This window comes from Wasmannia auropunctata, unplaced genomic scaffold (genome assembly GCF_000956235.1).
Source record: "Wasmannia auropunctata unplaced genomic scaffold, wasmannia.A_1.0 LD333495.1, whole genome shotgun sequence".
NCBI lineage: Eukaryota > Metazoa > Arthropoda > Insecta > Hymenoptera > Formicidae > Wasmannia > Wasmannia auropunctata.
Genome location: NW_012029395.1, coordinates 79,310 through 104,936, shown reverse-complemented (window position 1 = coordinate 104,936; position 25,627 = coordinate 79,310). Strand labels below are relative to the sequence as shown.

General features: G+C 38.2%; 1 protein-coding gene across 1 annotated transcript in view; it reads right to left on the bottom strand.

The window, feature by feature from the left end:
• LOC105459888 (protein dead ringer-like) overlaps positions 1-25,627 on the bottom strand; it is a 54,808-nt gene that overhangs the window by 6,715 nt on the left and 22,466 nt on the right. The window lies entirely within an intron of this gene.

The window sequence follows — 25,627 nt, the reverse complement described above, 5'->3', positions numbered from 1 at the left end:
AGAAACTTATGTTATTAAAAGGAAAATATTGAATTTTAACTTCGATTTATAAGTCAGGTTATTTATCTGATTTCTCTTCCACAGACATGCAACTTTTATTATTATTACACCTTAATCTCTATCTCGCAACAGCATATCCGATTAGCAACAGATTTTTCGTATGATAACGTATCACACATGTCGCATCGTAAGTTAAAGAATCCCCGCGAGGACGCAGCCGCTATATTACGTAAATTCTCTTTCACCATTAATTTCGTTATTCGTGTCTCGATATTATCGTAGAGGCAATCTTCGCTATATATACATTTCCGCCTTCTCGTCGGCGCATTTAAGCGACGCGGCTTTGGATTTGCGCGATGCAATTCGTATGCATCCGCACGAGTGCAATGTTTATTCGCAGGAGGGACGGCGCCGTACGGAGCTCGTGAGTCATCCGCGCAAAGGATTGCGCTGCGCGCCTGAGGTATATGAGATGACGTGATGAGATATGAAAATTCACCTAAATGCAGCCAGCTTTGGAAACGACTCTAAAGAGAAGAGATATATACAGGATGTCCCGAAATTCGCGAATCAAAATATCATAGCAAGAAAGTCTTCGAAAAATTAAGTAAAAAAGTTATTTGTAAATTTTCAATTTAAGCAGTAGTTATTGAGATATAAGAGTTTAAATTTAGCCAATTATAGATTACGATTAAACGGAAACATGTCCGTGAGCGCATCGTAGTTAGTGGTCGCGAACTTCACGCGAGTACTAATCTATATAATTGGCTAAATTTAAACTTTCATATCTCAATAACTACTGCTTAAATTGAAAATTTACAAATAACTTTTTTACTTAATTTCTCGAAGACTTTCTTCTATGATATTTTGATTCGCGAATTTCGGAACACCCTGTATATAGAGGAATTTTTGCAAAAAATTCTCAGTGCTATCAGCTTAGTTATTACCTAATGCAAGGTTAAAATGCTCGGCGCATACCGATATTCCTTACAGTAATACACGAGCTACATGAAAATAGATCAAATTCTCAAAGTTTTGATCTCGCTGTGTCACTAATAAACGCGTAATGGACCATTGTTCTAATTACGTCGCGATGACAGCGACGTTAAAATACGAAAATTCAAACAATACGATAAAGCGCGGTGCACGAGATAATCGCGATACAATGGCGGGATACTTAATAAGACGCCAACTTGGGATATTCGGAGATTAAAGTGGGATCGGAGACTAAAGTGAGAGGTTTGTGCCGCATTGTGATGGTAAGCGCCATTGAAATGAAGCAATATTAAAAGCATGGCCAGTCGTGCACTCGGCGCACACAGGCCCCGACGTTGTGTCTCGAGCAGCTACGAGAGGATCATCCCGTCGTCCTTTTACCCGTGCACTTTTTATTCCTGCGCCCTTTTGTACTTGCGAAACTTTTGCATCTGAACGACAGCGAGGGAAGGAAAGGGAATGAGCTCTGGGCGCGATCTCGCGCTAGAGTAGGACGGGCAGCAACGGGAAAACAGGTCTCATTTTTCAACGAAAGGAAAGAGGGCACGACAGCAAACCCCGAAGCTTTTAGCCATTCTTTACTTAGCGTACGATTCTACGATAATAATGCGACCTTTTTTGATTGCCTCTCGCCCTCGGCGCGATAAAAACGAATGTTCCGCTATGCAAATTAGATTCTATGCATCCAATTATCTCGAATGCTGGAGATGAATTACGAGAGGCGCGAGCAAATTTATTTTCACGATGCGACTACGTAAGAATTACTTTGCCATTCTGGAGAAATAGCAGCACTTATTTTACGATAAATTAATTCCGATCGCCGTGTGCAATATCAGCGAGAAGTACATGTCACACGTTGTTCCTTCATCAATATTTATTTCGCAACGTTATTAATATAAATTACAAATTGCAAATTGCAAATTAAGATGAATTTGAAATTTGCAAATTTATATTTATAAGATGAAAAAAGTTCGAAAATTTAAAAAGTTATGAAAAATATTTACGCGTGTGCGTTTATATATGAAATTATCTTTACATATTTTGCATCACTTAAATTAAGGCTAATTTTGCTGCAAATTATCAAGAATCAATACCAAGTCTCTTACGTTAGTCTTAAATAAATACATTCAAGTAAAGTGTTTGCGAATACTTATTTAAGGAAAAAACGTGTTATTATGACTACCGTAATAATTTAATAATTTCCCAAACGTCCCGTCGCTTATTTATGTACTGTACCAACGGTTGCATTTTGACCTTTTGTCATAATCACGATTTCCAGGCTCTCTTGTCGCGATAAAAAAACAAAACACTCGAGCCCGCTATGCAAAGTGAATTGCGCGGATTTTGAAACAGCTGTAAATGTCGGCGAACGGACGGTCGGACACGACGGTGAGATCGGAAAGCACTCACCGATACGTGTATGGTAATGGTATGGTCCTCGAGAAATATTTATTTATAGTTTTCGAATGAACTAAACACACATATTTATTCAAAAGATTCCTTTCAACTCGATACCTGTCTCAGTATTGCAAGCGCGAGAGTAAACTGATTACTCGACGTGTAACTTCTACGATTTTTCGAGTAACAAGAAAATTTTATATAAAAAGTAATTTCATTAGATATCGGTAAGGAATTCTAGAATTTCATGTCAATTTCGATATAGCCGTAAACGAAATCGGATTTAAATATTTATATTTTATCTATAGATATGACGTGTGATTCTATAATATTTGATGATAATTTGAAGGAAGGTGCCAGCGCGCCATCGTTCTACGCCAGGGTCTCAAATAGAGATGTTTCCTCGCGTCAGTCCGCGACGCGACGGGATAATGCGACGAGGAAAAAGTTAATGCAACGCGCATCGCGACGGTGTGCGATTCGCCGCTTCGTCTCGTCTAGACAATCTGGAAACAAACATCGGCCGAGAGTTATTCCGGGCGAGCGTTAAAGGTTAAGGACGTGGGTTCGATAGCCTGCAAATCTCGCGAGGAATAATAATAATAATAATGATCCTAATAATAAGAACGTCTGTCGCCGATGAATTTACTCGAGGACGACTGCATTTATCCTCTTTCCCATTACTGGATACTTTTTCGTCAGGTGAAAGGAAACCACCACGGCGGCGACGACGACGGTAAACACGCATCCTCGATGTTACGCACTTCTAAAATTAAAATCGACCGGTCGTTTGTAACGATCGGTGACGAGAGCTCGGCTCGCTGTGTCCTTGGAGAGGCACGTTACTTTGCGCAAACTTAAGTTTCCTTAACCTTCCCTCGGCTGTTCAAGTAATCCTAATGAGAATGTCTATCAAATCGCAGTAAGAAAAAGAGATCTTGGTACTATTTAATATAAAAGTAATATAATAAAATAAAATTATAAATTCTCCTTCACGATGTAACTAAAAAAATATATACTTGGCGGAGACGTTATTGCGTCTCTTGATTAGAATAAAATTTTTTCAATAAGAATTTTTTTTTTATATAACGTCACGAGTCGTGTGAATTGAAGAAAAGAATTAAAATCATATTACTTGAGAATTCAACATTCGTGCGGTATTTAATTCTTGTCGTGAGATCAAAGATTTAACGATAAGTAGCGCATTTTTTTGAACGCACTTGAAGCGAAAGAACGTGTTCGGTGTCGCGCGCACGTTCCCGCGACGCATAATACGTCCGTGTGGAATTTCGCGCGCGGAATTGAGACAAACTGTGAGACTTGCTCGACGGCCCGTGAACGCAAATCGATTCGGTGGCGACACGTTAGTAACAATCGCTAGGTAGGTCGTCGAGCTGGATTGGCGTGGCGTAGCGCGGCGATTTGTTAGCGACCGATCTAGCGCCAGTTTTCTAACTTTAATGGCCCGTGACGGCCCGCAATTACATTCAGCTCGGTTACGCTCGCACATTTCGTGCGTGGGCACCGTGAGCGCCGTGAGAAATCGCCGCGCGATGCTATTGATTCGCCGACGAAAGGGGAAACCGATCGCGCGAGGTCCTACGATGTTAAAGGTCTAATTGAGCTATCGCGACTTTGGAGATGTATCGACTCCCCCGAACTGAAATCCTCTGCTGCATGCAATCTGCTCCACACATTTTCTCCCTTATTTTAAATGTACATTCGTTCAATTTATCAGAAGAACTTAATCAGTCGGATGAATTAGGAAAATTGATTTCTGTTTATTCAAGTATTTTAATTTATTATTAAGATATTTAATTAATTTAGTAAATTAATTAAAGTATTTCATTAATTAATTAGGAATGTATTTTAATTAACTAAATTGATTAACACCAATTTTTTTTAAATTGAATTTTTTTACAAAATTACAGCGCAAAATTATGGTTGCCGATTTGTTTGGAGTCGTGAGACGGTACTGACGTTTCCGTCCTGTCGTGGCGTCCGTGATCGAAAGTCCATGATTGCCGGCGATTTAGAAACGTGCGAGACGTTACGCCTGTCCTTGCGTCGTTAACGCGAATGGACGCAGGTACATACATTCTAACTGCCGGCTATTATGCGTTTCTTTTTTCTCCCCTCCTCCATACATGGGTCTGAAGACGATCCCGCGATTAAATTTGCGCACGTGCGACGTAAACTCTGTCGTAATGTCGTATTAAAACTCCGTTAAAAGCTTAATACGCGCTAATTTATTTGTCTCGTCGCGCGATTTTTGTTTCGTAGAAACTCGATAGCGCGAGATGTGCAGCGTACAAAGCGATTATATTTTTAATCGGATGTTCTTTGTCTTTTTCAACTGAAAGCGTTTAACCTTGGGATTAAATATGCACAAGTACGTGCAACGATTCTGTGACATTGTTAGCACATGTAATATGTTCGTGATAAAGAATGTCGCGCGTGATTTTCGTGGAATTTCACATGAATATAAAATTAGAAAGTTTCTCATTTATATATTACAAAACAATTTTGTACTTATACGTATTAAATAAAATACCTCATTTTTTTTTCGCCTTTCTGATCTCTCTTATTCTCTTTGACAAAGAGCTATAAATCGTCAATCAGTTAATCTGAGAATAACACCAATCCCGTCGATCGGTCGGGAAACCGCGCTTACGCGAAGAACGGGTGCGTATCCGTTTAATGGAAAGTCCGTGATTCTCGCGGCACACACAACCGCTGAGACGTACGCGTGTCCTTGTGTCGTTAACACGATTTGACGTTACTCAACGCGATATGCCGGCGTGTGAGAGAGCGTGCCTACATTATCTTGGCGACGCCAAGTAAGTCGGCGAGTCTCCGCGCGCGCTTGCAAAATCCGTCGCTACACCTCCGTAAAAAGCCTCGCGAAAACGTTTCTTTCGCGTGAAAAATCCAGCCAATGCACGTATCCAGCCGGCTGCGTGTGTTCCGTTTTCTTTTCCTCGCCGACAAAATCGCTCTTACGTCGGATTATAAAAAAAAAAGTATGCAACAATCGCGATCGGCACGACAGCCCCGATGTTGTGTAAGAGTGAGTGTAATGGATTGAGCATATGTTCTTTTGTGAAACTTAATTACAGTTTTATTTAACACGGATCGAAGGAGCTGGACAAATTAGCAGAACTTCGTTCTTCGCTCGATTACACAATTTACAAATTTAAGATGTGAATTCAGAGTTTAAATGCCAAGACATGTAATGGGGACGCTTGTAATATTATGAAAAAAAAAAGATTGTCGACAATTGCGTAAAAAAATATGCTGTATGACTTCCGTGGAAACACCTTTATGAAACACCAGAGGGAATATTTGCAATTATTAAGCAAAATATAGATTTCAAATTTTTTAACTTTGGTGGAGATGCATACTTGCCGAATTGTTCGTTAAATTAGTCATCCTGATCGCGTAGCTTCGCGACAGTAGCCTTGGATAATTTGTAATTAACGCAAAGGCAATGCGGGCAGACGGAAGGATGCGATATGTGGGGACCTTGAATTTACGTGGTGGTAAATTGCGTAAGACTGGGTCTAGGCTCGGCGCCAAATTTCGCGCGATGCGTTGACCGACTTTGCGAGAAAAACAGATCGTGTGGGCTTTTGAAACACAATGTCGAAATGCCGTCTCTCTAGAACAGATATTCTTCAAAGCTGCTCGTAAACGGCATCATAAATGGCTGTAGGGTATCTTCGGGTATTTCGGGACTTCCGGGTTGAGCAAGAGTATCTTTGAGAAAAATTCTTTTCCCGTGTGAAAAGATGACAGAATTAGAAACACGTCGACTGTTCTACCATCGGTTATTTTAAGAACTGTTAAATTACAATAAATATCATTTTCATCTTCTTGTCGATGTTAAAGATTAGGTTCATGTTTAATTTATTATTATTCTCATTATATATATAATTTTCATCATTATAATATTTACAAAAAAAGTAGAGCACAAAAAGTTTAGGATAATTGGGAGTAGTATAATTCGCTCGAAAGAAGGTCACACAGAAAATATACGCCAGTAGGATTGATTAATCCTACGGAAATTGAACCAGGGCAAATCGAAGCAAATATATACGCGATAAAATAATGGATAAAATAACGTCCTAAATCGTAAATAGCGACTATCTTCATCGAGTTACAGATTCCCGGTTGTAGAAATTCCTGGAAAAATCCCCGGGAAAAAGAGATTGTTGACTACTTGGCAAAAATGCTAATCGCATTACAGAATATCACGCGTGTTTTTGTGGGAAACACGCGGGAGCGTATTTATAGGATTAACTTCATCGTCGGGAAAGACGGATTGCAGTGTCACACGCGCTGCAAGCCTCGCAGCCAATGAATGAGCCACGGTGCAAGGACACGGGTTGCAACAAATCGAACGTGCCCCAGACTCTCCGCTCTCTTTCTTTCCTGCCCCCTTCCCCTCAATTACGAATTAAAGCGTTCACTGCCGCTTACTCGCGATTCGTATCAAAACTGCAACGTGTTTACACGCTGAGAGAAAGGGTGAACGATCGACACCAATATTTCTTCCAATATTTCTTCTCTCACTAATTAATTCAGCACTTTCTCACTTCTCTCGGTAAAAGTGTCTCTTAAGCAGTTTGATGAAACGTTAGTATTTTCTCGTATTTTTTAAACGTATCCAATATTTTAAAGGCGATACATTTCTCAGAAAATATTTCGAAGATGTTTGCAATTTTAGAGAATTGTTTCGTATATATTTAAATAACATTTTGTTATGCTGTGTACCTTCGAAAATTCTATTTTCTTCTAACAATGTTGGGAACCGGTTTAATTCCCGAGTCCCATTTGTTGGTCTTTTAGCAATATAAAAAGTTTGTTATTCTTGATAACGTACTTGTATTCTCCAACGAGAAAGTATCAACGGTTGCTTGAAAAGTATTTTAGTAGCGTGAGAACTCAGAAACGCAGAGCACTTGTCCTTACACCTTTCACGCCGATTGAAATGACCGATATTAATTACCTGTCTTACGTTACGCGACTCTGCCACACGCTCCAGGCTACCACGGATATTTGTCTCCGGTGCATAGTGTTTGTTTTGAAGGCGAGAAAAATTGAAAACTTTATTACAGAGTAGGAGAGAACGATGACGGGATCTGAATTAGCTTTCGTATGGCCCAAAAAGAAGGAAAAAACATAAAAGAGTAAACATAAAACAATTAAAAAATAAAATAAAATAATAAAAATATTGTATTATATATTATATGAAAAATATTATACACTAAAATATACGTAGCGAGCGCATGATGATCGGGACACAGCACAAATAAACGTACAACAAAAGAGTCAGAAATTCGTTTGAATAATCATAAAGTTTTTGCAAGTGAGTAATTACGTATTGTTCTATATAGGAATTCAGTATCTCTGCATCTGAAAATTAACGAGACATTTAATCTATAAATGCCTTTCGTAATAAAAAGGCTTTTTTAGATAACATGAGATCTTTTGAGCCGTGGCGACACAGATTTGTCAAGCACTGTGTCAAAACGTGATATCGAATAGATCGTGTAACCAATCTCTTACGGCCCGCTCGATCGTCGACTGGTAAACGGAAGGTGTGTACAATTGGCTAGTTAAGTATGCGACGTGGCATGATTGGCGGTTTGGTATTTAGGAAAGGCCAGTCGACCAATGTCACAACTCGTTTGAAAGGCGCTAGAAATCCATAAAGCGCAGGTGAACAGACCCGCGATCGTTCCTCTCTATTGCCGATCTCTCGGATCAACGACAAAGGTTGACGATTGCGAGACGCGTGATTGCCCTGTGACGAAGGTCCGCCGCAAATCTCGATGCTCACAAATCGATGCTCGTCGATCATTGACGATTGGGATGCCTTTTTCTTGGCGAGAACGCGAATCAAATGAACAACGATGTTTCGACATTCATCAAAATTAATCCTACCTATCAGTTTGTCGTTTAACGATTTCGTGAGCAAAATTATGTACATACAAAAATGCTGAAACACTTTCGCCAATTCATTTCAATCTGACGATATATTATCGAAACAGATTTTCTTGACCGATCCAAAAATAAATTCGCCTATAGCTGTATCATCGAGTACAATATCGTTAATGTCGTCATTTATACGCAAACGTAACTGACCCTACTCACGCTCATGAAACGAAACACTATGTGGCGAGGAGAGCCCGAAGGTGAGACGGAATTAATCGCTTTGACGATTCTCAGACGAAAACGATGGACGATGCCCCCACGAGGCGGAGACAGTTAACCGCGTTTCCCATGAACCTTCTCCCGTTCTCAACCCCATCCGGGACTTTACCCCGTCGCGGAGCGGTTCGGGTAGTTTTTGGGTCAAACCGGTCCGACCGGTTTGACGTTCGGTTCCTGAAGAAAAGCCTGGGGGCCCTCTTCGTAAGCGTATTGCCCCCTGCCTCCTTCGCCCCTCTTCTTGCTCTCGAACAGCGAAAGGTAACTTTTGTTTCGGCGAGGTCACATATTTAGACGAAGAACCAAGGCAGAGGCTCCACGGTTGTGACAGAACTTTAACTCTTTAAAGTGCAACTAACATTCCTTGCCAATACGACTATTGATTCTAAAAAATATTCCGGAGAAAATATGAAAATTTTTCTCTTTGTCCAATTTAATTTTTTTTTAAATAAGTATTTCAAGATATAAATAATTCTTAAATTATGAATGCGATTATAAATAAACAATGATTTACAAATAAAGCACTCAAATTTTGTTCTTCAATTTCAATTAGTTATTGTTTTGAAAAATTTTAATTAAAAAATTATTAAAAACTACCATATAATATATGATATTAAAATATATCAAATAAAACTAGAAACCATTCTATAAATTTTTATTAAAAAAACATTTGTTAATATTTTATATCTTTTACTTGCAACATTTTATAATTTTTTAATGACATAGATTTTTTAAGGTATAGATACCTTCTTAAAGTTGGTTCTCTAGAAATATTCTAGAGATAGTTGTTAAACTATTCATTTTTGTTGCTTTCCTTCAGTTCCGAAAAAGTTAAGATGGTCTGTTAACAATCATTTTTTTCGACCCTTTAATTATATTTTATTCTTTAATCCGTATTTTACAAGTTTTAACTCACACAAGTTTTTTGAACTCTCGATGTTATCATTTCTTCTACTTAATATACACAGATAATGGAGAGACTTTTAAATGGAAATTATACATTAGTACAACTCGTTGAATCTAACCAGTTATTCTAGCAATGTAGCAATTAATTATATGCAAGTCGCGGATGCAAATTGTGCGATACTACCGTGACACAGGCTCATAAAGATAAATACTCTTATTTGCAATTTTCAATAAATCATAATTCAATGCACCTGGTAGAGGTTCTTTCTAGCGAGAAATTATCAACGATCGGGTTGCTTTTTGCTTGATGTATTTAAAAACGAGTGAATTAATACCTGAAAATCTATTCGAAAAAAAAATTAATGCAATTATTGAAATTTGATTACTTATAAAACCATTTTTATTTCATATGTTTAAAAAAATATATTTTTTTTGTCAAATTACTTTTGTGCCTGGTTTATCTAAATTGCGATATAATAATTAAAAATAGGAAATGAATAAAATCATAATAAGAAAAATATAAGCTATTTCACTTTTAACGAATCATTCAGTCAGCGATGCGAAATGCGAGAGGCAAAAAAGGTCAAATGGAGGAAGCGCGAGATCGCTCTAATATCGAGTATCGCACATCGCGCGGCGATCGCTAGTTCGAAGGTTATTCACGCATTGGATGTTCATTGAAGAACGAGGCCGACCGTAGAAAAATCCACGAACGAGGTTGATGAGTTTTCCAGCAACTTTCAGCCGAACCAAAAGTACCACGACCGCGCTTGCGCGATAGTGACGCCTTCCTCGAAGGAAACTAGAACATCGTAGAAATTGCGAAGTTGGTCCTTGCATCGCGTGCAGGTGCACGAAACGCTTTTCCATGTTCTACCTGTTTACTCCATTGTGCTGCCTTGAAAGCGAGCAAGATCGAGCGTCGGGCAAGAAGAGTTTTTCGAAAAAAAAGCCATTTAAACGTTATATTATTGCTATTGTGGAAAAAGTCATTTTTCTTTTGGTTTGAGGGTCATAAGAAATTGGAAGTAAAAATTTCTCGACGCAATTATCGGCGTTTCTCACGAGATATTATGCACTAATTGCATTTTCGTAGATTGATTATTTCCGGGGGAGTTACAAGGTCGAAAATATGGAGATTGATTTCTAGCGTGAGAACCAAACGCAGTCGAGAATATATTATATCGTATAGTGACAAATTGAAACATCAATACAATAAAATTTGACACTTTTCTCTGTCTTATTACTTGTTACGCTTATTTTCTTTAATTTCCTTCGTGTTTTCTTTCCAATTCTCCCTATTATCTGTATCAACAGTTACTGCACCGTCAGATGTTATTATTAGATCATTGGCTTTTATGCTTTTTACTGGAGAAAAGAAAATAACACACTCGGGCAGAACTATTATTGTTTTCGTACTATCACTGTTTTTGCGCAGTCTGCTATGCAGTTATGTAAATGTTAGCGAATGTATTTTGTGTACATTTTACTTGATTTAAATAATACAGAATAAAATATAACCAAGTTTTTTTAAATATAAAACTATTGCAGCAGCAACAATAGCTGGCAAAGTCAAAATTCCAATATCCGGTTTTTAGATTATATATATATATATATATGTTATAATTACATTATAATATTCCTGTTATTATTATTTTGAGTTTTCGGAGTTACGAGACTTTGAGGAAAAACAAAGTTTTATAAGTCGCAACATCGATCGACAGAGATCTCGACTAAAGGAAACAGTTTTTACGGTTTTCTTGTCTCTGTTATCCTGACAGATATTTTTCCGATGAAACTCCAAGTTTTTGTTTCCCGATAAAACCTGGCACTCAATTACACTTCCCTTAATTACAGTCAAGATTCTTCGACGGCGAATGGAGGTCGATTGTGGTACTTGTGATGTCACCGTACAGTCATTACCGTCGTTATTATTCCACTAGGCACTCTATATTGCTTCTCGGGTTTAATAACGTCTGCGGCAAGGAGTATATCCTATTTCCCGTTTTGCTCGTTGCAGCGCGGGTACCAGGATTAATTAATCGTTGTAAGTTGTGTCCAATAATCGTCCGCCATCTCGCAGTCACTTCATCACGGCGATGTTATTTTCGAGGGGGAAAAAAAAGCACCTCCACCACGGTGAAAGGTTGCTAAAGGTTACGCTTTAAATGATTTTATTACGTAAGTTATACAGCGGCATTGTAACGTATATACATACGCATGCAACGTAACGCGCCTGGTATAAATCCCTTTTACATTGCAATAAGGGCAGGGGGACAAGATTACGCTCACGCACGGTTTACATACTACACTACACGCGAGGAGAGACCTTTAAGGGAGTTTCCCTTAAAGGGGCTTGTACGGGAGGTAAAAGCCCCTCAGGTAGTAGCGGAAGGATGAGAATACTATCAAGAGAGACAACTTGACCATGATGCACGGAGGGTGTCGAGACGAGCGAAGGGCTGATATAAGGGCGGCCAGCATTGTCTGTCCGCCGACAAAAGCTGCTCTTGTACTTAAGTACAACCGTCCCTTGAAAGTCTAGTTATCCCCTACCCTGGAACCTAATTCGAACTTCATTCCCAAGACCAAACTTTCGACATAGATGGCAATCTTCCCTTTCAATCTTTGCCTAAGAAACCTAATTCCGTCTCCGTCGCTCGAAAGTAATGTTCAGATCGTATCGTTTTGCAAATATTAAAATTACCTTTGTTCAATCGTTTGTACAGTCCTCAAACTGGAATTCGTGTTTTTGTTACAAACGAGATTTGTGGCCTGCGATGAAAAGTTCGAATTAGCTCGTTGACTAGGCAATGAAATATAACGTTGTCACAGCACGACAACGTGTAATTTCATACGAAAGTGTTTATTACGAGGTGATAACCAGACAAGATATTAGTGTTACAACCAATAAGTTAGACACATAAATATTAACAAAAAAGATAAATTCGAAAATATTTCAAGGAAATTACAATTCTCTTCTTTATAATAAATTTTTATTTATAAATAAAAATTATTTATTATTTATAAATAATACATTTTATTTATAACCTTTATAATAATTTTTAACACAAATCGTAACGATACCAAATGAAAGACTATAATTCTCTAGATTAATGAGACGTTTTAAATACATATAAAAATGCTATCTATATTTTATTTAATAATTCATAGTATATAATCGTATAGCTACAGTGGCAATAAAAGAGTTAACAGTTGAACTAGTTCATGCCGCATTATATTATCTTCATAAGATGATTTTGCTGTTAATCATCGAGATATCCAACTCTCTGACAATTAGAAAGTAGCAAAAACGAACGATGTCCGATTAAAATTGTACTTGCAAATTGATTTCGTGTTTGATGAAAAGAAAAAAATGCAGTTGTGTATGGGAGTACATGATATTCTAGAGCGCTGTGTATAATCGAGTTAAAAATAAAAGCAATTAGCGCGAACGAGAGCGATCGCGGCACTTACATCCGCAATGCGATACGCGCGCAAGCCGAGCCGCATTTACGTGCAAGTTGTTTACGTTTGCCGGCGTAAATAGAACGTGCGGAAGTTTTCTTTCACCAGAGGCGCGTTAGCGCACCGTTCTCCGTGAAAATTCTAATAACTCGCGCCTTTCCCTCCATACGCCGCGGCCGTGCCGCGCCGGGACGTTACGAAAAAGAAAATCGGGGCTGAAATTCCTAGCGGTCGCGGGCCGTAAATACGTCGCAGCTAATTATCGGAGTTAATCACAGCGGAGTCGGGCAAGCAAGAAAAAAAGGGACAGCGCACGACAATTATCCAATACGTCGGCGGTGGTATTTTACTCTCCCGCCGGACTTTTCGCGAAAATCAACCGTTCATTATGTCGATACGTATGTACGTACGCGGCTGGACAAGCCGAGTAAGTGGCAAACAGGTTTTCCTCGAGCACTTCGGACCTCTGCCCCATACAAACGCGTATCTCCGCAATTCAATTAGTATCTATATCTAATTAACGGCTGAGTTACGCGATTGCGCTATTTGCCAAGCCGAATTCTGTGCCCGCGTCCTATAACATCGTCAAACGATTTCTTCTGCTTCTCTCTCGAGACTTCAAATTAAACGACGCAATCGAAATGATTTTAGCACCAATCTAAGCGTATTTATAACTGATATGAAATCAGGTCATCCCGTTTCTGTCAATTTTCCGAATGTGTCTCCAAGGATACTATGAATATCGCCGATCATAAATTGATGTTATGAATTATTAAATTGTCCTGAAAAGGAGATGTAATATTAATGTTATATTAATAGAAATTTGATTTGTATTTTTTCAGTTAATATTTATATACTTAATTAAATTAAATTAATATTTATATACTTAATTAAATTATACACAGAATGTTTCTTAAGTATTGTCTAATATTTTAGGAGTTAATTTTTATATGAAGTCTTTTTATGAAGGAAAAGTATAAGCATATGATTTCAAAACCTCGTTCAAGGATATAGAATGTTAAGCATTTATAAAATTGTTTTTTTTTCTAAATAACTCCTAGATAACAAAGTCTGATAAACTTAACTTTATTATGTTTAATTTTTCTCAAAGTATTAACATCGAATTTGACACAAGTATATTTTTGAATTAAATTAATCATCCATTAACGTATAAATTTAAGGAAATAATGTACTATCTAAACTCTGTTTCTACATTATTGATTTTTTACAAAAGGGCGATTATAAATATAAAAAAAAATAAAAAATCTCTAGTCATTTACTTGCTCGAGTTTGAAAAAGAAACGTTTAAGAGTTCTAAAAAAAATTTTTTTATAAAATTAATACCTTGTATTTCTGAAATGATGCTATTGAAACCTTATGACCTATAAATTTTTTTTTCATAAAATGATTTCAAAAATCATTTTCTAAAATATTGAACAGAATTTAAAAACTCTATATAAAACATAAAATAAATATTAATATTAAACTTCAATATTTTAATTAATATTAAATTAATATTAAAATTTATAATAAATATTTTATATTAAAATAATATTTCAATGTATTTCTATATGCAACTATTTATTTCAAAAATTAAATTTCTAAAATGCAAATCAATGGAAAGTAAGCCCTGTTCTACATAAGCTTATGTGGTAAGGGCGTACGATACTCGGCAACTTTTGATTGCTCAATTTATAATCGCAATCGCTCGGGCGCAATCGTAAGAATACACCTATTTCAAAAGACCTTGGCATTTGGCGTTAGATATTTCGGGGGCGACGGTATGAATCGGCCTTCAGGCAAGCTCTTTTAAAATACGAAAGTCGCTATTAGTCATTCATACGTGCAACAGGATACTCGGGCCACTCGGCACGATTTTTCGAAATTGTGCCGGTGACTTTGTAGAAGGAATGTCTACGGGGTTCCGTTTTACGAATTATGATCGTTACGGCTCGCTCTCTAATATTCTCAATTCGGCAAGGTTCTAATGAAGATTCTCGAGATACTTATGTCGAAAAAAAAAAAAACCGAAAACTTTCTCTTGTGCAAATAACTGTACGTACGGGACCGTGTCGTGTGTCGCGTTTCGTGCTCACCCATTTCCGCGGCACGTTTTTCGCTTGCCTCGTGTTTTACAATATTCAATGACACTTGCACGTGAACGCTCTGATCGATGATGGGAATTGCGCTTGGATAAATGTCAACAATGTTTCAACGTTACAGTGAACGTTAATCTTTTATTATGTTAAAGTAGAGCTCAAAATTTAACTATAAAATCAGAAGGTTCGATTTCAAATTATAAAACGATAGAAGTTAAAAGATTAAAAAATTTCATAAAAAACCTCACAAAGGTAAAAAAATGTATATTAAAAAATGTATGTATTATTAAGTGAACAATTATTACAAAATAGACAAAATAAAAAAATCTTTTTCATAATAAACGATGTAAACTAAACCATGAATTACTGCATGTATGAGTATAAATAAAATGTAAAAATGATTGAATAAATTCAAAAGGATGCGAAGCAAATAAATTCAAACAAATTATTTGGACTTCACGTAAATTGCGATGTTCTTATTGTTGCAATCTCGTTTTTCCTAAATTACAAAATTTTTCAAGACAATGAATTACTTGATATTTCTTCACAATACAAAAATGAAAGAATTACAATTCAAAGAAAAATGCGACACATTAAAGTAAATTAAAGATAAGAGTTAAAACTTTTAATGAAATGCGTTAGCAAGTGTTACGTTTTGTACGTGCGTTTCATATGACATAGTTCGCGTTCTAACACTTCGGGACGTAAGTTTGACGGTGGCTGGCGATAGGTTCAATAGGGACACTTGCGGCAGAACTGTGTCAGCGTTGCTACATGAAGAAAGGAAACAGGACGAAAAAGGAGTCGTAGCGTGGGCGAACTTAATCAACTAGTAATCGGCCAAGAAGTCGGTGAAAGAGAAAAAGCAATCTCGTCGTATCGCCGAGCAACAAAGCGACCTACGTACTTGGAAACCTTTCTAGGAAAAACGTGATGTAAGACAGAGAGAAAAAGAGAGAGAGAGAGAGAGGGAGAGAGAGAGAGAGAGAGAAGGTAAGGGAGAAGAAAAAAATTCTTCGAATCAATGTTAAAGCGATGGTGACAACCGAGGTGTCTCTCCGTGGGTGCATTAAATCGATGCTCGCGATTGATTACCTGACAACGAGAAAATAGCTAGGCGCTCGAGGATATCATTGCTCACGTGACAGGTAGGTTTTGCCTTTACGAAGTAGAACAGCGCAAACATTACGGCATAGGTGATATATGTATGTCACGTTTAAATACCTTAAAATTTAGAACTTTGCAATAATCAAACGAATAAAGATTTAAATTCTCATATTTTTGAAGATCAATAAGCAATTGATTTTTGTAAACAAGTCACACACATCGTAGATACGATTGTATATTAATTGTTCTTCTGTACAAATATTATAATAAGATCCACGTGCAATTACTCTACCACATAATTATGAAATTAAATTCTGAAAATAACTTACGTATTTTAAAGAATGCGAAATAATGCCTAGCTATTTCGGTCTCAAGTGAGTCGAGTGAAATTTTTATATAGCAATCTCACAGAACGAGGTATCGACTACGCATGAATGAACGCGTAACTTTCCTAAAAGGCGCGTCGAAAGTGCCAATAGGATGAATGAGAAGGGAAGCGTGGGTGCGGTTAATCGAGCGCTTGGCGGCCAGGAGGAAAGACAGGGAGAAAGGAAAAATAACTAATTTTCAAGAGCGTCAGAAAGAAATGTAAACTCGCGAGTTTCTCTTAATTGATACACACAGAGCGAGATGTGTAACGAGCTCTTCATGATAGGTGGAAAGTGTGGGTGCACGAATGTAGTAATGAGAAAAGGAAAGAGGGAGCGTGCGCGCGCGAAAGAGAGAGAAAGAGAGATAGAGAGGGGGAGGGAGAGAGAAAAGAGGTGATTGGATCGTATCGGTGAGCAACAAAGCGCGGGAGAACCTTGTGAAAGTTACATCACCAAGGCTACCATGCCTATCATTATATGCATTAGACGTCCGCATTATTCTTAGGAACTACGCTCGGTGCATCGTGCGCTACCGCGCTTTGGTGCACGCCGTAAAACGCTTTCCCACTCGAATAAGAAACGAAACTTGGACACAGTTCTGCTATCGCTCGCTTGTAAACAACATATTTGCGAGTTGGAGAAATTACTAGAATTAAACTCTCATCTCTGCGATAAAATCATTCCTTCTGACTAATGCCACATCCACATGCGTGTACTCGCGCGTGTGGTTGCGCTTTTATTTTTAATTCGCAAGTGAAGTGTAAACAGCAAATAGCTTTCACGGTTAAAATTTCTATAATTAATTTTACGACGCGATATACGCAACGTTACTTTTTGTGTAATGTCGGCGTAACTTCTGCTTCGTATGTTATTTATTGTGCCGCGCGTCTGAATGTGTATACGACTGTTAATAAATGTAAGAATACGACGAAACGAATAATTTAAATACTATTCGCGGATTTAGCCTAATTCCGTTTAACTTATGATGTAATTAACACGACTTTTGACGCAATTCGGGAATTCGGTTACGTTGCCTGAAAGTTAGAAACCTGGCATTTGAACCGGAATTATCGCGGTTAGAAAAATATCCTTTTTTTGCATGGTGAGTGAGTTTATCTAATCGTGGCAAGCGTCAATGTATATAATTTATTAAAATTTAACGAGCTTATAAAATAATTCTGTACTTAGAATTCCTTAGGATTAAAAATTAAAAGTTTCAATATAAATGCTAAATATTAATATTTTTATGTAAAATTTTATCGATGCCCTCAGAAAACTTGAAAGTACATCAGATTGTATCATCCAATGTTATTTAATTAATTACTTAAATACTTTATTTTCAACGGAAATACGATAAAATGTACTATTAACAATTTTTTTATGAGCCAGTCGGATCGATTCATTTACGTGTTATTTATAGACGAACAATCTGTATAAATTGATGAAGGAATGGGAATTAGTTTCCGGAGATCGTGACTAAACGCAATATCGGTATTACATAGACGATTGATGTTAAAATAAGGTACTATAAGTCATAAGTGCAGTCGGACGACGCCGCAGTATCTATATTATTCTCACCACGATTCTTATGCATGATCAAGATCAAGGATTTTCAACTTTCCTGTTACTATATACTTTTCCTTCTCGAATGTATTTCCGTTGTACATGTCGATAACATTAACTACCAAACATAGAATATACTATTAAAATATGTTATAGAAGAGTATATTAATCATATAATATTATATATACTAATTAAATAATATTTAATATATTATATAAATTATAATATATTAATTATATAGTATATAATATTAATTGATTAAATATATATTGTTTAATCGTTCGTTATTCTTACAAATAAAATTTTAACAAATAAATATAGTTTCTTATTTTTCTCATTAAGATTTTCATCTAGAAGAAAAAATTTTTTATTGCCAAAGAATATAAGTGTCAAACTTCATTTGAGATCGGGTTTATGTTTCATGAATCGGATAAAAATATTCTCTTCATTCATGATTGCTTCATGCATGATTTAAGTTATCACAAGAAAATTTTTGAGCAGTTTAAATGTGAAGATTTGCCATCTTGTCGCAACGATACTATTCCTCGCCCCTTTAATTTTTCGTTTGCCGTAACAATACTGCGCAATGACGTTTTGCTGCGCGGGGTACATTCCACGATGCGGTGCTACGGGGCAATCGTTCCTCAAGTGTGCGCCTGGACAACGATGCTGACAGAAGTTCGTGGCATCGAAGAAGGAAGGCACGGGTTATGGGAGAAAGGACCCGAGAACGTGAGAAAGGGAGAAAAGAAGGTGGGGTGAGGGAGAGACGCGACGGTGGACACGTCTTATGCATAATTCATGCAGGTGCCTTCCACGTATATTTTCGTGTTTAAATATTTGAATACCTCGTTCGCTGCAATACCGTGGAAGAGCGGGTTAAGAAAATATTCCGCCGCTTATTCACCGAGGTTCTCTCGAGGGCGGGTGAAGCCAAACGAAGTATATCCCGATCTGCCTCTTCTTCACGACTCCTCCTTCGTTTTTGTCATTTTCTTCTTCTTATTTAGCGCATTTTGACAGGACGCGCCGAACTAGAACGGATCAGGTTTCTCTCAGGATTCTTCGCTGGACGATGACGTGGCGGAATATTATAATGGAAAGCGTTAACGAGACCGTGATATTCGCAAAAGGCAATGAAAAAGCTCACGGCCTGTCCTCGAGTATCGGCGTTTCGTCCGCGCGTTGGTGATTATTTCTACTCTTGTACGCAATTGTTCATTGTTCAGCGAATAATAAGGTCGATTACGTCTTATGCGTCATTCTTGCACTGCGAAATTATCGCGTGCGTGGTTTATCTGCGGCTTTATTCCCAAGGCTACTTAGAATGACTTAAAAAGAACGCAACAAAATTTCGCGAAACTTTTACAAAAATTAATAATAATATGAAATTATTAAAATGCTCAAATTGAATGCACTTACAATTAGTTACAACCTCATAATCACGCAGACTACATTGCGTGTTAATATAATTTTTATAAGTAATTATAGTTCGTTTCGCAAGTATCTTTTGTCAGATCCGAACAAAACAATATGATAACATTGTAGTTCAAAAGATTCAAGTAAAATAATTAAAATATATTATGTGCATTGCAAATTTTCCTTTGACAGAAAAATTTTAAATTAAAATAATATTAAATTTCTTCTTGATTCTAATTAATAAAGTAGAATCAAATCACCTCATGAAAAATACAAAAACATTTTTATTTATATATTTTGTTATTTATTCGTAAATCTAAAACTGTCTTCGAATTCGTTAAAATTCTTTTATTTTCAAGGCTAAATAAATTTATAATCTGGCTTTAAATCTTTGCAAAGGGAAAAGCTATAATCATCTCCAAAAATATTTTCGTAAAGTTTATAAGGTGAATTCGATAAAAAAAATATGCACATTATTTATTTGTATAAATGAAGCTTCGTGTTATACCCGAGAGCTTTAAATAATCGATAAAGGGAGTTCGATGCGTTCGTTTATAAACGTTAATACTCTCATGGTAGTATTTTTTGTTCCGAACTGCCGCGAATCTATACGAGTATTTTCGAGATGCACACGTGCGCGGAGAAATGATAAAAAGAGCGAGAGCGATATGTCACACTTAGGGGTCGATAATGGAAGGGACAGAGAACAATGTCGCGTCATCAGACAAATCGTGCAATATGGCTCTGCCGCTCTTTTGTGGAGAACGATAGGAGGAATATTTCGTTATACGGATACAGCACACACGTTCCTCCAAAGCGCGCTCCAAAGGGAACGATCTGATTTTATTTATTGCCATGTCGCAACCGTAAAACTGACAGGTGATGATAGTATATTAAACCATATTAATAATACAGCTCGCGAAATGCAACAGCGCGAGAAAGTATTGGGGCGATATAAATTAATTATTATCGCAACAGTGTTGCAAATCAATTACATCTCGTATGCATAATTAATGCAACAGCTTGCGCTTGTCCGCTGCCGCGACATTGCAGTCACTGTTAGAGGAAGCATTAAAGCTGCAAATCTGAGCACACGTGTGAAACAAACTTTCACACAACTAATTTTACAAATTATATTTTATTATACACTAAAACTTAGCTATCGTTGCTTAGTTTAAAATAAATATTATACACGTATGACAAAATATCGCGCTTTAATATATTTTTTTTACTGTTTTAATATTTTCATTTATATTTTTCGCAAAAGACATATTCAAAATTTCTGAAAATTGTAGCAAATTACCTTTAATTGTTTACTCTAAATGATTTTATGCTCTTTTAGGAGTTGCAATTGCTCTCCTGCATTCGTTCGGGCGACAACTATCTCGGATTCTCGTTCTATCGTTTCTTTTGTATCGAGGAACAACAACAGCGCGAGGATTGGTCGCCACCTGCCTCTTTTAATTAATGGCAATCGGTAATTCATGCCGATAATTGGCCGTCGACGACAATGACGGCGGTGGCGGAGTGTATACCTTTTCGCGAAACAAACTCGCGATAACGCGTGCGCGAGCACGCGTGCTGACACGAGTAATTATACGGACTTAATGAGCGGGCCCACCCCGCGATAACGAGTATAAGAGCGCACGTATGTCACGTGGGACCTTATCTCGCTCGTGGGTACGAAATAGGGGAACGGGTAACTCCACCTTTTGCAAATTATACACAATTCTATTTAGAAGGCATCACAAAAACGTAATAGTGTAGCTAAATTTGTCCTTAACAGCGGTACAATTAACGATATTTGATATCGCGCAAACTTACACGGTGTAATCAAATTTTCATTTATTTCATAACCAGAACGCTAACGGATATCTGCAAACGTTAATGCACGTTAATGTAATTACACAGCATGGATAATTTCAAATATTATAAATGACCATTGGCCGAAACGTAACACACACGCACACACACACACTTGGCGCTAAATGAGGTGACATAAATGCGTATATATTCGTGTGTTTTTCGCTGTTGTTTAATCGCAGCGTAAGAATCGACAAACGGGCAATCGTTGTAATTAAACGAGCTCTAAAAAACCAGTAACGAACGCGCGAGACCCACGGCGAGTTGCAAAAACGACAAAAGGACGAAAAGGCAGGAAGGGGAGGGGGAGGGGGAAAAAAGGAACACGGTCCGAAAGCAGTCCCTGCGCCTCGATGCGCACTCAACATGCTCGAGGTATATGCGCCTTGATAAAGCGGCAAGCACGACCGCGCTATTTATAGGGCGCCGTCGAGCTTGTAAGTGCAGTAGGTACCTGTCTGCAAACACGTACCTGAATATCGCGCCAGTGGCGCGAGGGATTAATGCCTTTTCAGACGGCCCCGGTCGAGCGCATTGGAGATTAGTTTTAGAGCATCTATACCAACGGCACGCTGGACCAGAGAGCCGAGGCTTTTATTACAGGCTCGCTGATTTTCGGCGTGTATACCACGAAAAATCCCTCTGGTTAACGCGAACGCGCGTATCTCCTCGTTGCGTACGTATATCTCCCACACATACATTCGTATATATATATATATATATATATACGCGCATACGTACATACTTACGTGTACATACGTACATATGTACATACATACGTACGTACGTACATATATATCTATGTATATACATATATGATGTATACATATGTATGCGTTTACCGCTTATTTCGGGGGCTCTCGACCCATTGGGGTGAACGACCCGACTGTCTGGGATCGACGTTAACCCACAGATGTCACCGTCCAGTTTTTGTCTTGGCTGCGCGAGGCATAATTCAAGATGTCAATGAACGAATCTAGCTTGAGCTATATCATTGGAAAAATTTAACAGTTCTAGAATTTCAGTCGCAGATCTCGCGTGTCGCGAGGAGTTTTAATAGCGCAAGTCATTGCTCAAATGCTAAAAATGGTACAAACAATTTAAAAAGAAAGAAGGAAGGAAAAAATTAATCGGCAAGAGAGAAATCTGGAATGTTCTAAAACACTTCTCGGAACAGGGTTAATTGCTCGTGTCGATTTTGATGAGACGAAGATACATTTGTGACACTATTGACAGATTGCACCCTATTTTCGGAACTAGCCCGATGATTGATTTACTTCGAGAATTGATTCTCCTATATAGCCGGTCGGAAATACAAATTGGATCCCTGGAATTTGCCGTAATGCGATTTTCAAAATCAATCGAGGAATTATCCGGACACGCGCAAACGATCTAATAAACGTCGTCGACGCGAATTTCCACGCTTTGATGATAATTCGTATCGTATATTGTTAGTCCTTCGTCACAAAGCTGCCGATTCGTACAGCCGCGTGTTACTGGCAAATTAATTTATCGCGTACCGCTAGTTGCCTAAATGTAATTAATTAACGACGCAAAAGCGGAATTTTGAGGTGCCACGAGGTGCAATCCGCTATTTCAAAAATCTTCAAATTTAGATGATAATAATTATCTATCTAGCAATCGCTTCTATATTATTCCAGCTCAATTTTAAGAAGGTTTTGAGAAGTAGATATCTTTCAGATAGTAAAATAACACAATAATATTAAAAAAAATGTATTTGAAAATTATTTTGAATCCTTTGATAAATTCGTTTTTGCTGACGAAATTATCTTTATTCTTTCGACAAATGTTAGGAACTGTATTTTCCTAAACTAACAATTAGTTACAAATATACACATATGTATAATATTGCTTAATACTGTCGATATTGTCAACACTATCGGCAGATGCAGCAATGATCTTAATCGGCGCTATTAATCAATGTCATGGAACTAGGAAATCGCAGGATTACGATGACCATTCGATCATACACGTTTGGACATTGGTCGACAGATTTGAGCGGGATGGAATCAGTGATTATCATGGGAAGTGTGCAAGGCGGGCAGATACAGCATTGAGACGGAGGAGCGAAAAGGACAGGGTTCATCGACACCATGAGATAGAAACAGGGAAGGTGGGAGATTTAGAGGCGAGAGCGGGGGGAGGAGAGATAGTCTCGCCATGTATTTTCGGCGGAACCCTCTTGCTGTCGTTACCGAGGGACGTTTCGACACGACCGACAATCCCAACTCCGAAATGCACTCTGGACGGTCGTTTGCATAGCTGCATAAAAAAGCGCCTGATGTTGGACGACATATTAACGTGCCATATGGCGTTTGATAAGCGAGACTCGTGGCACGATTCGTAACGAGACGTAGGCGCTACCATTTTCGCCGAACAAAGTTCCTTGACGTGGCAATTAAGTTTCTACAGCTGTTTTTCTTCGCCAGAAACGTAAATTTCTCACAAGAATTAAATTATTTACGTTGCAGCGTCTAATTATCCTTTGTAAAATTATTAACGTATAATTATCCTTCGTGCATGTTTAGACTTCAGTAAAATATTTACGTGTATAGAGTTGTTTCGTTATAATAATATTCCAAAACATTTCCCAATGCCATCAAATTCCTACTTAAATTTCTGCAAACGAAACGTATTTTCCACAATGTGCGTAACGTCAACCGTCATGTTATGTTAAACAAATCGTGCTCGACGCCTCGTGTCGTTCACATGTCGGCGCGAATTTTGGCGAGCGGACATCTCCATAAAGCGGCGCGTAAAAAGCGATTAAAATGCTTTTTCCCGGCGCGGCGCGGCCGGTGCGATCGTCCGTCCCAGCGCGAATACATTTTTGTAATTACGGGGGAGCGGCTTTGCATACTGCGATCGAGAGCTCCGTGTCCCCCCGCTTGCGCGCGCGACGAGAGCGAGTATCCTCATCGGTGCCGACGCGGCGGGTTGCAGCGGTGCCGTCCGCCCCCTCTGGGACTCGCGTAAGTTGACTTCTTTACGCAAGTGGTGGTGCCACGGATATCCCGGGTCGGGTTGTACGGGCCTGCAGGTTAGGTTGGGACTAGATTCGAGGGGGTTGGTTCGGTTTTGGGGTGTGTGTCAGTCACCGGGGGATGTTCCACGGCTAAACTCACCCTTCTTCTCCCGGCGGTTTCCTCCCTGCCTCACGGGCTCTCTCGCTATTCCCCTCTTCCAGTCTCGCTCTCTGTCATTCCGCCTCACTGTCAAACATATACGTACATACACGGTACACGCGCGCGCGCGCCCCTGAGAGCATATACGCGTGTGTGCAGCCAAAGCTCTCTCTTCATCCCTCTTGCTCTCGGGTTCTTTCAGCCCCTGTACACCCCCGCGAGGATCAATACGAGCCAGTGGTTATCGTGCCGATACTCTCTCTCTCTCTCTCTCTCTCTCTCTGCGCTCGTCAGCCATCCCTCGAAAAGATTTCGAGAATCAGTAGAGAGGTTTGGCCGCTTTATATAAGCAACAATAATTCTAAAAAACTATCTCGTGATTAGAGATTTAGATATTTAGAATATGCAATAGAAACTCATTTTGGTAGAGCAACTTGTTTACAGCTTCCGTTAAAACAAAGCAAAAACATTAGATACAGTTTTTTTCTCATGACGTTCTATAAATATTTTAACTTTGTTCTTAAAATTAGATAAATCGTGTCGTAATCCGTTATTATTATTATTATTGCATCGCCAAATTATTTTCCGCTGGGTAATAAAAACAATTTTAAAATTAAAAAACTCGAACATCATGTCGCAATTAAAAAATTTAATGAACGCGCGTGCCTCCTCCCCACGTCCAAACTTAACGCAAAAATGAAGTTATGCGATGGTGAAATTCACATCGATACGTTCAACGCCGGGATACCGCAGGAAAAAAAAGCAACGGTGTTTCATCTCGACAATACGAAGCGTCAGAGAATTCATTAAAAATTTTAATTAACGACGCATTTCGAATGTGCTCGATGGTAACAAAGCAACTTCATGAATTGCAAAAAAGGGGGAAAAAACAGCGACAGCGTAGTTAAGCGAGCATGTGTAAAAGCTTGCAGGCTCACATGGTTTTCGAGTATCATACATGCGAACGTTGTAATACGACTTATATTACTCATCCATGGAGAGAATCGTACACATTAATAAATTTATGAAATGAAAGAGAGAAAGAGAGAGAAAGAGAGAGAGAGATATATTATC